This window comes from Canis lupus, chromosome 29 (genome assembly GCF_003254725.2).
Source record: "Canis lupus dingo isolate Sandy chromosome 29, ASM325472v2, whole genome shotgun sequence".
NCBI classification, from domain to species: Eukaryota; Metazoa; Chordata; class Mammalia; order Carnivora; family Canidae; genus Canis; species Canis lupus.
In genome coordinates, this window is record NC_064271.1 from 32,053,684 (window position 1) to 32,068,784 (window position 15,101).

A 15,101-nucleotide genomic window follows, 5' to 3' on the forward strand; every position below is an offset into this window, starting at 1 on the left:
AGTATCATTGACCGGCCAGTGCCCTTTCCTCTTGGCACAGGGACTATTCTGCGCTGGGTTTCTCCATCTGTCACCTGGACATCCTGAGATCAAGCAGTGAAACAACAGTTCCTAAATCCACATCTATTTGCTCCTTTTATTTCTTGTGCAGTTGATATACTTTCTGTGTTTTTCCTTTAGAAACTGGAGCCTGGACAAACACAGCTTGAGGTGCTCCTTCCTTAAACAATGGAAGGTTCTGTTGCGCTTTGCGGCTACACAGAGGCACACTTTACACTGAGTTTGCTCACTCATCACAGGAGTGTGAAATGTGAGCCCCAATTATTCTTTTACTTAAAGGAGTCTGTTAAGAAAACACAAAGCCAAGTCTGGCTTTCTAGCCATGTTAAGGAAGAAAGGAAAAGAGAGCTGTATTCATTTTCTTTATTAGCGAGGATTCACTTCATTCCCTATCCAAGCAAAAACTTTGTCAGATTCGATGAAAATGTATCTTTGTTAAAAATCGAGGTTAAAAAAAAAAAAAATCAAGGTTGAGAAGGTTTAAATATTTAAATTTTTTTAAATAAAGGAACTGTCTCAGATTTAGCTATTAATTGCTGATGTCCAATTACAGATTAATTCTCTAATTAGCCCCTGAAACTGATGCTTAATGGTAAATGTGTCATTTTATCACCAGGTCAGACGGTATCTTTCAGATGACTTGGCAAAATGTAATCACATGCTGTTGCTCTGTAATAACGTCATTCAGGGAAGTTTACATGTGAACCTTCTCCCATTAAGTCATAAATCAAAGCCAAAAAATAGCTTCTTCTCTCCCACTTTCCTTTATTCTCTTTTAGTCTTGGCACGGAATCAGAAAAATACTTAAGTGCTCAACGCTGAATTTAATTATTTGCTGGATGTGGATACACATACACACACACAGATACACACACACATTCACACCCACAAGTATACAGGTATATATGTGTATGTGTGTTTCTAGCACATTTTTCTTGTGCGACACATCTCCTGGTTTCTTCTCTCCTTTGCAGCTGATTTTTTTTTTTTTCCTAGTCTGTTCTCTTTTTATTTCACTCTCTCTCTCTGGGTGATTTTCTTCTAGTCCTGTGACTTTAAACAACATTCAACAACTATCCTGATGAGGCCCCGTATTTATATGTCCAGCGCCAACGTTCCTCTGCAATTCTCTCATATATCCAACTGCCTAGAAGACAACTCTATGGGATTCCTGAGACATCTCCCAATGAGTGTGTCCAAACAGATGCCTCCATTCCATGCGCTTCTTCCCTGCGACCCCCACTCTCCCAGGGCTTTCGTCTCATCTCTTTGACCACCGGCTACTCAAAACACACCCCCTCTTTATCTCAAGCCGTGTTAATCTGCCAGCAGGTCTTATGGACTCTACTCTGAAACCATGGCTCCCAACTGGTCTTCTGGCTCTAGTCTTGCCTCCCATCGCCTTCTCCACACAGCAGCCAGAGGGCATCTTTGAAAAAAATAGGCCAAAGTGCTTCATTCCCTCCAGCTCCATGCCTCAGTGACTTCCTCTTGCTCTGGATAAAAGCCAAAATCCTCATAGGGCTCTGTGTCACCTGTGCTGGCTGCCTTTGTCCTGTTCTCCACTGGGGTCCCACCCACTGCACGGTGCTGCAGACACTCGGTATTTCTCCAGCAGGCCTTTTCAAGCCTTTACAATTGATATGCTCTTCACCTGGAATGCCCTTTCCTGGATCTTTCCACAGATCGCTCCCTCATTCATTCAAATGTCACCTCCTCAGAGAGGCTCTCCCTGACAGTAGTCTCTGAAGTAGCGCCCTGTTACTCTCTTTCTCCTTACTTTGCCTGACTGTTCTTTTCACAGCACTTAACCTAATCTAATATTATTTCTAATGTCATCTGTCATTAGGAGGTAACCTCCCAAAGAACTAGTAGAAGCTAACTAGAAGGTAACTACTGGAAGGCAACCTCCCAAAGAACAGGGTTTTTATTTCGTTAGCCGGTGTTTCTAGCATCTGAATAGTGATCGGCCCATGCTGGACATCAAGAAGTATGCCTTCAATGAACAAATGAGTATATTTTCATGCATATTTAAAATGATATATTTTAGGGGTGCCTGGGTGGCTCAGTCAGTGAAGTGTCTGCTGTCAGCTCAGGTCATGATCCCAGGGTCCTGGGATCGAGCCCCGTGTCTGGCTCCTTGCTCGGCGGGAGCCTGCGTCTCCCTCTCCCTCTCCCTGTCACCTCCCTGCTTGTGTTCTCTCTCTGTCAAATAAACAAATGAAACCTTAAAAAAAGAATAAAATAAAAATAAAATAATATAGTTTAAAACACAGAGAGTTTAAAAAAGCTAAAAATGAAATGACATAGCTGGTCAAAGTTTACAAACTTGTAACCAGAACACGAATACATTCTAGAGCGCTAATACGCAGGCTGGTGATTATAGTCAACAAAGCCGTAGCATATCCCTCAAAGTTGCTAAAAGACTAGACCTTGAATGTTCTCACCACAGAAAAAGAAATGATAATTATGTAACGTGAGGGACGTGTTAGCAAACCTGAGGTGGAATCATAGTGCAATGTATAAATGTATGAAATCAACACATCGTACCCCTACAGCGTATGCGATGTTACGTCGGTTATATCTCAATAAGGAAAATAAACAAGGGGATCCCTGGGTGGCTCAGTGTTTCAGCGCCTGTGGCCCAGGGCCTGATCCTGGAGTCCTGGGATCAAGTCCCACGTCGGGCTCCCTGTATGGAGCCTGCTTCTCCCTCTGCCTGTGTCTCTGCCCCCCTCTCTATGTCTGTCATGAATGAATAAATAAATAAAATCTTTAAAAAAAATAAAAAAAAGAAAAATAAACAAAATAACAGGGAGATTCGCAATATAATCTTTGATTTTCTGGATTCGTTTTGTGCTTCTGCAGAAAACTGGGTGTGGAATTCTATGTCAGCTGTGGTGCTATATGCAATGAGCATTGTTTCTTAAGAAAATAAAAAAGACTTTATTTATTTGAGAGAGAGAGAGAGAGATTGTGGGCATGAGGGGCGAGGGGCAGAGGGTGAAGCAGGCCCCCACACTCCATCCCCAGCAGGGAGCCCCATGTGCAGCTTGATCCCAGCACCCTGAGACCATGACCTGAGCCTCAGACGGACACCTAACCAGCTGAGACACCCAGGCACCCCAGAAAACTTTTAAAAGAGATTGCAGTTTTTAAGATGTGGGTTAGGGCAACGCCACACACACACACACCTGCCACAGACCACTTTCCATGGTGCTTCAGTACTGTGAAGGCCTTCTCCAAGCTCGCACGCAGCGTTCGAAGGTATAAACGGACTGGCCAAGTAGCTGATTCCCTCAGAGACTCTCACTCTCGATTTAATAGATGCCATATGGGTCACTTTGCCCTGGACCCTGCACCTTCCAAAAGGGGGCTGGAGTGAGACACACACTAAGAGAAAGGAAACCTGGGAGAGGACAGCGGGAAGGAGAATGATGCTCTTATTAGGAGATGGTGTTTGAAAGGGAGAAAAAGAGTTTTCTAACAGGCACTCAAGGAAATCCAAGAGGGAAAACTTATGGGGGAAATGATCTCTCCTAAAAGGGTGAAAAAGGATGGGGGTCGGACAGCAGGGCGTCGTCCCTCCCGTCAACCACCAGGTGGCGCTGTTGGAAAAGAAAATGCGCTTTGCCTGGGGCGCGGCCGGGCCGTGCTCTCCTCCCCCTGCTGGGGCCAGATTCCAGGGCCAGATTCCAGGGCCCTCCAAGGACTCCCACTCCTCCCTGGCGTCCAGGCATTTGCACGCAGCGCCTCGTGGGCGCCCAGGAATGAGCCAGGTCAGCTCCTATTTTGCTCTGACCTGTCTTTTCTCCCCTCCCTGCAGGTGCAGCTCCTGGCCAGCGGTCCCTCCAGGAGCATCTCTGCCACCTGGCCTGGGTATTGCTTGGTGCTCCGGGCACCATGCACTGTGCACTGTGCCCCTGCCTTGGGGGGGAAGGCCGAGGCAGTATTCCTTAAGGGTGAACATTATCCTCCCTACTCTCTGTGGTCTACCTCTATTAATCGGGGAGGCGGCCCCAGGTGACAGCAAGTTTGCATGTGCGCGCCCTGGAGTCAAGGCTGCTTCAATGCTGGGTCACTCTTCACTCCATAAACATGTCATCCTTCCCTATGGTTTCCAGCAGCATAGAGTCTCATGGGTGAGTGGTGTCCTCCTTCTTTGCAAAGGGCCTGGGCCAGACGGAGGCCTTCAAGCAAGGCTGAGGCTCTATCAGACACCCAGGACTTATTTATTAAAAGCTTTCTTACCAGGGACTTACTTACAAGTGTCTCTTTGTCACCTTACCCACACCGTCCTTCTCTTTGGCACGCCTCATTCTTGTGGAGATTCACGGTGGCGTTAGGAAACCAGTTGTTCTTTCTTCAATCTCATTCAATTCTACGTTTTCTATTGGGTCAAGACTGTACTGCGGCCTCCAAGGATCACAGCTTTCATTAAAGGCAATAACTGCCCTGCTCAGCCTTGGCTTTCTTCCCTTAGGTCCCCGATGTGACCATCCACCACCCACATGCCTCTACTCCTCAGATGCTATTCCTACAATTCAAAACATATTTTGTTAAAAAAAAAGTTATGGGAGCATGAATAGGGTTTTTCTAGACTTAGGATTCTAGGGAAATCAAGTTTACCGCTTCCTCATGTAAGAAAAAAGAAATAGTTTTCTTTGTCTTTTCTCAAAGATATATCTTATTTTCTTATTTTTGAGAAGCCTTTGGGGTTTTTGGTCCTCCTTTTTTTTTTTTTTTTTTTTTTTTTTGCAACTGAATCACTGAGGTCAAATCTGAGCACTTTTCCCAGCATTTTGGGGGATTGGTGTTAAGGGCAGTGGCCATGAAGGAAGTACTGATTCTGATCAGGAGAAAGGAGGACGGATGGCAATGGCTTGTGCGCATGGGCAAGTGTCTTCACTTCTCTATGTCTTACTTTTCTAATCCACACACATGTGCACACATGCACATGTACACACATGCACACACACAAATACTACCAACATAAAAATGTTTGTGCGTCTTCAGTTTCATTAGGCACTTACAGGAATTATGACAGGTCCTGGCATACTCAATAAATCTCATTGAATGAGCACAGTCTGTCAATGTGGGAGATACAAGAACAATCTAGCAGCTCCAAATTCCCCTTCGATTCAGACACTAGATGTCGCTGCTAGTACTTTCCAAATGAAAGTTTTAAAAAAAGTTCTAAAGGAAAAAGGGGTCCGATCCAGAGATGGCTTTCTTGAAACCATAAACCTGGAAGCATTTTAAAAAATACTGTATTAAAAGTGAATCAGTTTTACAAAAATTGTAAGGCTTTAATCAACATATTTAGACGTCAAGTAACCCAGTAGGGTTTGCCCATTAACTGACTGAAGTTAGAACAAAAATAAATGCTATTTCTGTTATTTAAGAAACTGCTGTGTTGATGGAAGACTGAAACACCAGAATCATCCTCAGAAATTAGAGGCTTGGATAGGGGGATGGTGGAGAGGGGATGTTAGTGAACAGCATCCTACAGACCCTATATGACTCTAGATATGGATACCTCCTTCCCTTTAAAGATTTGGTCAATGTACTTAAATATTGGAGTCTTTTCAAAGTACCTTCTTTGATCTGTGGGTATAGAGAACGTCAAGTTAAATGAAAATATGTAGCCTGAAGTCAAAATTCCCGAATTCAGTATATATGCAAGAAGAATGGCCCTTCAGGTGTACTAATTTTGTTAATCACGTTACAGGTGGGGCACCGGGGTGGCTCAGCGGTTCAGCATCTCCCTTTGGCTCAGGTCATGATCCTGGGGTCCCGGAATCGAGTCCCACATCGGGCTCCCTGCATGGAGCCTGCTTCTCCCTCTGCCTGTGTCTCTGCCTCTCTCTCTGTGTGTCTCTCATGAATAAATAAATAAAATCCTAAAAAAAAAAAAATCGCATTACAGTTTCCAAAAGGGAGGTGCTATTTTTAACAAGTATTTAAGAAATAGACAGAGGGACCTATACACACTCCTAGCTACTGTTTTCTGGGCTTTTTCTACAGCTGTGGGGAGTCTTCACTCGGGGGCAGCCCCCTATAGCCAGTGTGGGGGGGTGTTTACCGTGCTGAGCAAAAAAATCAAGCAGATGGACATGTGGCTAAATCTGGATTTTTCTCTTTTTCCTTCAAAAATTTTTATAACTGGATGTGCTGAGATGATACTTTCACTAAGGACATCTACAATTTGTTGAGGCACTGTTCTGAGCACTGTACAGAACTCGTTTGAGGCTCACAGTGATAACCCCACAAGACAAATACCATAATGATTCCCACTTGACATGTGGGAATTCAGAAGAAGGCCAGGTTAACTGCCTAAAGCATTAGTGCTAATCATGACTTTGATAAACATTTCCATTAAGGAGAGGTGTAAGTTTCTGAAGCGACCTTGACAGAGAAGGCCAGTTACGTTCATCTATCCACCACCTTTCCAATCTTCTTAATTAGCCACATTCATACAATTGTACCCATATGGGTATGTATCCTGGCCAGCGTCCCACTCTTCCCATGAAACGTTCCTTTTTTTTTTTTTTTTTGAAACGTTCCTTTATACACATTGTCTCAAGCATTTTACTTATGTGGCTACACGCATATTTTTAGTAAGCTGCCTCATGACTACAGACATGATGCCACAGTGTTTTTTTTTTTAAGATTTTATTTATTTATTCATGAGAGACACAGAGAGAGAGGCAGAGACATAGGCAGAGGGAGAAGCAGGCTCCATGCAGGGAGCCCGATGTGGGATTCGATCCCAGGACCCCGGGATCACGCCCTGAGCTGAAGGCAGACGCTCAACCATTGAGCCACCCAGGCGTCCTGAGTAGCTGCTCTTTAAAATATTTTAAATCCATTGATGTATTTAGCTTATGTATCATGTTTCAATGAAGATGGGGTCTCACTGTCTCGTCTAAGCAAAGTTTAAATATCACAGATGATAGAATTTATCATTCCTCTATCGTTGAACACTTAGGTTAGTTCCAATCCTTGTGAGTGTCATACTGATATGAACTTATTCGTATGTACACTACTTCTTCCCTCTTTTGTGTCCTTGCACTAAATTTCCTGGAGTTGATTTAGGCCCAAAGGGCACGGACATCTATAAGCATCTTCCTGGCTTTGCCAAGCGGCCCTGCAGGAGGCAGCTTACCCGGCCCAGGGCAATGTGGGCCTACTTGCCCTTTGCCCACAAACCCAAAGTACCAGCTTTGAAAAAACAAAACAACAGCAATAAAAACCAAACAAAACTCCAAGCAGATGGCAAGTTAAATATGGCCGAGCCGGATTGGCAGGGCCAAGTTCCTGCTCACTGAGGACATGGGGTTGCTCTGAATTCCAGAAGAATGTACTTCATTTACAAAGGATTCTACGGGGACCGTGAAAAGGTGAGAGGCCTTGGTTCCCCTGGAATCTCGAAGGGGCCCTGGAGAACTGGGCCTCCCCAGAAGAGATCTTACCTCTGAAAGTCAGTTGGGGAAGAATTTAATTGGTGCTGCTCATTCATCAGGCTCTGTTAGGATAGTGTAATGTGCTTAACACATGCAAAGAGTGGCTTTAAAATACCACTTATTAAAGGCAAGAACAATAAAGACAAGAGGGAAAAAAAATCTCTCATATTCTCACTTCCACACCAATAACAACTCTGACCATTTTGCCTTTTAGGGATCATGAAAAGGAATCTCTAGTGTATCTGGGTCGAATAAAGTCCCGATAATTTGTTTTAATGTTTTACAAATTGAATAACGTGGCAGAGATTTGAAGGCATCAGATAAGCCGGGTGTAACTCTGTGCCTGTCAATCACAGAGTTGCAGTAATTTACAATGTACTTTATACTCTGAAGGGTAAAGTCTGCTTTCCATCCTTGGTCAAACATATAAATCCGCCAAATGGAATTTCTGGGAGCAAGCTGAGCAAGGAGGACGAGGAGCAGTTGCACCATATCCTCACCTCCGTCTGACATCGCCCGTTTCGGAGTGGTGGCCAATGGCTGGAGAATGTCACACCTCTGCCCCACGGTGCTTCTCTCTCTTCTCCTACAGCAGAGAGATTCAGTTTATTGTGTCACCCAGATGCCAACTCTAGGGTTAGCGCCAATAAGGGCAACAATCTTTCTTAAGTGTGTGTCCAAGGAGATGCCGGGATTTTAATGGTCAAAAGTCATGTGTTGGCCTTTTTTTTTTTTTTTTGCATAGACAAGGTCATTTGACGTTTGGCTTTCTGAGATGTAGTAGGGATTGCAGAATGAGACCACACCTGAGCTCACACAGTCAGCACAGATCCACGAACCTGGAAAATGTGTGTGCGCCATGCGAGTCTCTGGAAGCAGGAACTCTTCCTCATAGACTCTGTCCTAGTTCAGGTCATAACCACCCCCCTGCTTCCTTGCCTTCCGTCCAGCTGCCTCACCACTGTGCTCATCATCTCCCCAAGAGACAGTGGTGTTCTTTTCTGGCCATACACCTTGATGGGGGTTATGCTGCCAACAGAGTAGAGCCCCAGCATTCAAGGGTGCCTGCATCCAAGACCTCGTGCTCTTGGGCTGGACCCCCTTCCAAGCCCCATTTCCTGCTGCTCACTGGCTGACCCCACTGTGTTCTGGTCTCTGTAGACATCCTAGTCATTCTCTGAGCAAGCTCTGTGCTTGTCTACCTTTGGTCTTGCTCACGCTTTCTTCATTTCCATGAAATTCTTTGCTCCATTTCTTCGTCCCTTAGTAGCCAGCACAGATGGAGCCTCCTCTGAATCCTTCTTTGACCATTTCTGTCTACTGGGCAGAATGGAGCGCTTTCCAACTCTATTCTGATGTATTTTGCTCATAGCACTGCGCATCTTACAGTGCAGTTCTTTGTATTTTTCTCTTTTTCACCTGGAAGGCTGCATCTCCGTTTCATCTATTTTTATCTAGTAATTTTACTAAAATGTTTTTGACATACAACATTGTGTAAATTTACCATGTTTTGCATGGTAGTTCGGTATATTTAAATACTGGGATGTGATTGCCAGTGTAGTGATAATTTGCACATCTATCATTTTACATCATTGCCATTTCTTTTTTATGGTGGGGCTAATTAAGGTCTAATCTCTGTTAAGTTGTATAATTATGGAGCAATATTGTTTGGTGAATTCACTATATTGTGCATGTGATCTCCGGGACTTATTTTCTTTTAATGTATCTGTTTTTGTTTTTATTCCCAGAACTAAACTCAGTGCCAGAAACATGATAGGTGCGTGTTTAATATTTTTGAACAAATTCATCTATTTATAAATAGGTTTAATCACTGGTACATTAGTAAAAAAAAAAAAAAAAGTAAGTGACGGTTGTTTGCCCACATAGATTATTTACTTATTCAATCATCTTTTACCAGGTCTCTACTATGTGCCAGGCATTGTGGTGGGCACTGGTACTCACTGAATAAGACATTGTTTTTGATCTGAGGGGGGCCACAGTCTTATGAGGGAGATAGAAATATAAGGGTGAATTATGTTCATTTATTTATTTTGTAAAAGAGAAAAATGTTCTTACATTTGGATGTGTTTTCCTCTAGGAAATTGGAGTGGATAGTGGCATTTTAAGAGTGTAAGTAGCAAAACTATACCAATTATATGTGATTTCTGGTCTCTACTACTCAGAAAAGGTATGTTTGAGAGTAATTCCTTTCTTTGCCAACAAAGGTACAATCCTGGGTGTTTCTGCCAGATATACTGGGGCTTTAGACTCTCCCTTTTACACCCACAGTGGACCATACTGCCAGGGAGAAGAGCTGTGGTGCTAGAAATACAGAGAGAGAGGCTACTTCCTTACTGCCAGAACCCTGTTGAGACCCTGCTGTCCCAGGAATCCGTAGTACTAGCAGCAAAGCCGTGGTGTCTCCCCAAGCATCCTCAGCCTTCTTTGGCAAGGTGAGAAGATAAAGAGTTTAACAAGAGAACCAGAAGAGAGTCTTGCATCAATCTTTAATTTCAGTATCAACCTACCTCATAGGCTTGGAGTGAGGATTTGCTATGGTTTTCCTCTAGTCTGGCCACGTGAGACAAGGAGTCACAGTTATTAATGAACCATGACCTATAAAGGGGACAATCGGAGATGGTCAACTGGTATTTTATAAAGGTCAGGGGTTGCTCTAAAAGAGCTTGTGTAGGGACAACGATGGTTCTTCTACCACACAAGGAAGTAAATCCAGATTCATAGGAATGTACGACTAGAATGGACAGCAAGAGGTGAAGTGTTTCAGCCCTTACCACCAAACAGGACATCCGATCATTCAAAAGACCAAGTGGAAATAGAATGGACACAGTCAACCAGATCCTGTTTTGGAAACCAAATGTTTCTCTAGCAAATGGCTCAGTTAACACCTGCATAGCATGTGAGCTGATGTTCTAGAATAGCAAGGAGTCCTAAAGACGTTTTGCCTGTCTTATTACTTTTCTTGACTTATCTCTTGGAAGTGAGATTTTTTTTTTAAGGTTATGAAAGATAGTACAATGTTGGATCTATCATGTCATGATATATCCTATAAGGTGTGTGTTCCTGAAAGATATGTGGAAACGAATATCAACTTTACTGTAAGAGGAAGAGTATTTCTCATTTTTTAGGGCATGGGCAGGAGTGTGGGCTCCAGTTGTGGAAATGCAGAACTTCTAGATATAGGATATTTATCAAGAAGAATTTATTAAGATTTTTCACAAAATGATTGCAGAGTTTATTATGAAGATTTTATTTAGCAAAGTAGTGATAAGTTCATCATTGTGTGAGTAATAAGATTCATCAATTACCGCTCCTTGCATGGCATTATTTTCAATTATTTTAGTGTATTGTCTTTTTTCTCTCCCTTACCAGCTTTCCCAAAATTTAATACACTTCCTTAAAAAAAAAAACTGATGTCCTTTAATTTCTATCGTTTTCCAAAAAAAGAGTAACAACCACGTTGAAAATTTAGTCTGTTAATATGTGACTTAGGAGTCTGTAAAAACTGGCCTGGGTTATGACAGTAAAAATAAGTTTTGGCTTGATAATTAAAGATGGTGACTTTATGCTAAGGCTTGTGTGGACTACGCATTGGGTCTAAGATCAGAGAGCTTTTTGGGATGAATGTAGGGAGAAGCATGCTCAGAGTGGTTGTGCATGGAGATGTATATCCTCAATGTTATGAGAAATCTTTGAATTATTTGAAATAGTGGTAGGAATAATAATAATAATAATAATAATAATAATATTAATAATAATAATAATAGCTGTGAAAGGTGCCCACAGCTGATCCTCAGAAGCTGGGAATGTGTTCCCACATATAACAATAGGGACTTTACAAATGTGAACAAAGGAGCACACTTGGAGATGGGAAATGATCCCCGATGATCGAGGTGGGCCCAATCTAACCGCATAAATCCCTAAAAGCAGATACCCATTCCTGGCTGTGGTTTGAAAAAGATATGTGACAGAAAAAGCAGGGTCAGAGAGATGTTGCCATCAAGCACTTTATTTTTTTTTAATAAAAAAAAATTTTTTTCCATTTGCCTCCAGCTTTATTGATGTATGATTGACAAATAAAAATTACATCTCTTTAAGTTATGTAATGTGAGTTTTGAAGATCTACAATGGGATGATTTAATATATGTGTTGTGAAATGATTACCACAATTAACACATCCATCATTTCACAGTCACTACTTTTTTGTAGTAAAACCCTGAAGACTTATTCTTTTAGCAAATTTCAAGTACATAATACGGTAATATTAACCGTAATAACTATTATTTATTTTTTTTTCGTAATAACTATTATTAAACATGCTGTGCATGAGATCCTCGGCATTTAATCAGCGTATAACTGAGAGTTTATACTCTGACCAGCATCTCTCCATTTCCCCCCATTCCTCAGCCTTTGGAAAGTACCATTCCACTCTCTGCTTCCGTGAGTTCAACTTTTTTAGATTCCACATATAAGTGAAATCATACAATATTGTTTTTCTATGTTTGGACTCTTTTACCTAGCATTATGTCTCCTAGGTTCATCCATATTATTACGAAGACAGGGTTTCTCTTCTTTTTAATGGGTGAATAAATATTCCACTGTATAAATATATATCACATTTTCTTTATCCATTCATCCATTGATGAACATTTAGGGTGTTTCCACTATCTTTACTATTATGACTATTATAATGCCGCAATGAACATGGGAGTGCAGGTATCTCTTTGAGATACTGATTTCATTTCATATATATATGAAATATATATATATATATGTAAATGTGGGTATATCTCTGTGTGTGTGTGTGTGTGTGTGTGTGAATGCTGGGTCATATGGTAGTTCTATTTTTAATTTTTTGGGAAAGTTCTATACTGTTTTCCATGGGGGCCACATCAGTTTACATTCCCACCAATAGCACACCATTTACGTTCCATTAATAGTGCTCCATACTCTCACCAACACTTGTTAACTTCTTGTCTTCTCGATAATAGCCATCCTAACAGATGCAAGGGGATATCTCATTGTAATTTTGACTTGCGTTTCCCTGAAGATTAGAATCTTTTCATATGTCTGTTGGCCATTTGTATGTCTGTGAGCTGTAAAAATGCAGGAAAAGGGCCATGAACCAAGGAATCCTGGTGGCCTCTAGAAGCTGGGAAGTTAAAGGAACAGATTTACTATTAGAGCTAGCAAAAAAGGAATTTTACATTGCTAATAATTTTATTTTAGCTCAATGAGAACCATGTAGAATTTCTGCCCTAGAGAACTGTAAGATAGTAAATTTGTGTTGTGTTAAGTCACTAAGTTTGTGGTAGTTTGTTATGGAAACAATAGGAAACTAATACAGGAACGCGTTGTGACAATAATTATGAATATCTGACAAGACGAACTGATTCTGACTCCTAGAAGAAGGATGGAATGAACAGCCATTGCAGGTCTGGATTTCTTACATTCCATTTGAGGAAGGATGATCATGCTCCCCTCTTTTCCTGTAGGACAGGGAAGTAGCTCTGGAAACCTGTTAAAGACAGGGAACCCATTTCCTCAAGTCGCCTTCCACTGCCACAGATGATCTGACACGAGTACACAGAATGTTGGCCCAGTGATCGGCTGTGTTTGCTAAGGTTAGCCTGTGAGATTTAGGAAAGCTTAAGTTTCCCTCAAAAGAAAGCAAATGACTTGTGTTATTTTTTCGTAAGCGGATTCTCTTTATTAAACTATTAGACCGCATATATTTTTTAGACCACATATTTATCAAAATCTTAAACCCCATATTTGGTTGTTTATCCCCAAGGAATGGTAAATGTGATTCTGTATGGAATGCACTCCTCACTGACCTTATGATATCATGTCTGCCTTTCAGAAAACAAAACAAAACAAAACAAAACAAAACCATACACCCAGAGCTTGAAGATAGGCATATTCTTTCACATGTTGTAAATTCATACCAAGAAAAAAAAATCAAAGCTGTGTACAAATATTTATGTACGTGTTGTGCAAGATGCTCATCACAAATTTGCCTGTCAAAAATCTACTGACAACAATAAAATATCTAACTGTAAGGGCTTTATTAGACAAATTTGGCTCGCCCATTTGCTAAAATACTATTTTGCTATTAAATATTATTCTGTAGAAATGTATTAATTGACACATAAGAATACTAATAAGTTATTGACAATCAAAACAAGCAAATCACAAATGAATAAAATCTCCATTTGTCATCTATCGATCCTCTCTTCTTTTCAGGGTTATATATCTGGACAATGACATACCACAATAGTGGCCTTTGGGAAGTAAGATTACGGGTCAGTTTTCTTCATTCAATAAGATTGTATTTTATACTTTTTATTTTTTTTTTAAGATTTTATTTATTTATTCATGAGAGACACACAGAGAGAGGCAGAGACATAGGCAGACACAGGCTCCATGCAGGGAGCCTGACGTGGGCCTCGATCCTGGGTCTCCAGAAACACGTCCTGGGCTGAAGGCAGGCACTCAACCACTGAGCCACCCAGGGATCCCTGTTTTATACTTTTTATACAATAAACCTGTGTTACAAATCCACATCCTCTACCCACACAACCTGGAAAATGCCAGAGGGTGGCAATTTCACCACACTGTTCATGAGGGGGTTGCTTCTCCTGCACATAAACAGCATCATACCTCCCTGTCTCCACATATTCAGAAGAGTATTCTGGATTCTTTAACAACAACAAGAGTTCTACATTCGTCTTAGAGAAGACCGGCAAGATACAATTCTACAAGGCAGCAAATGCTCATGGGAGAGTAGAAGAGGAGATGGTTCAGCAATGACGAATCTTCCTGGTTTGGTCACAGAAGGGGAGAGCGTTGCCAGTTCCCGCTGTCGGGATGCCTTTTGTGTTCTGCATCTTTTTTTTAGCTCAGGGATTATCAGGGCAGGGTTTCCACGCCAGAGCATTCAATACAGCTTGCCCACCCAAATTCAGAGCTCAGTGTGCTTACTACTAGCTTTTAAAAACTTTGCTAGATAAGAATTTAGCTCTTGCCAACAAAATCTTTTCATATGGGTGACTTATTCGTTCAGGAAGCAAGCAAACAGTGCTGTGGTGACATTGATGCACTACAAAGGCATTCACTCCGAGTTAATTTCAGCAGAGTATAATCTTTCAGTTGCTTTGTTAATAAAATGTCCAAATCGTCTTTTTCCACACTGACACTTTACATACTTGGCTTGCATAGTCTATAGGCGTCATAGAGACTGACAGGACCAGATGATCTGATGACCAGTTATGCTGTCAATAACGAAGAGTGGTGAGGTCTGAGCTCAATATCTCCTGGTTCATCTTTATGTTCCTTTTTGAAGATCTAAATAAAATATTAAAACTGAATTTTCAAAATGTTACAGCACAGCGTGAAAGGTACAAGTTTTTATTTATTTTTTATTTTTTATTTTTAGAGATTTTATTTATTTATTCATGATAGACACACAGAGAGAGAAGCAGAGACACAGGCAGAGGGAGGAGCAGGCTCCATGCAGGGAGCCTGATGCAGGATTTGATCCCGGGACTCCAGGAT

General features: G+C 41.5%; 1 protein-coding gene across 3 annotated transcripts in view; it reads left to right on the forward strand.

Moving 5' to 3' along the window:
* Window positions 1–4,330, forward strand: part of CA13 (carbonic anhydrase 13) — a 48,887-nt gene extending 44,557 nt beyond the window's left edge. The window contains exon 10 of one of the 3 annotated variants that reach the window (XR_007407058.1): window positions 3,887–4,330. The gene's annotated coding sequence lies outside the window, so the exon portion shown is untranslated. The remainder of the gene's footprint in view (window positions 1–3,886) is intronic. The other 2 variants (XR_003130421.3, XR_003130423.3) reach the window with 2 other exon arrangements.
* The last annotated feature ends 10,771 nt before the right edge of the window (window positions 4,331–15,101 follow it).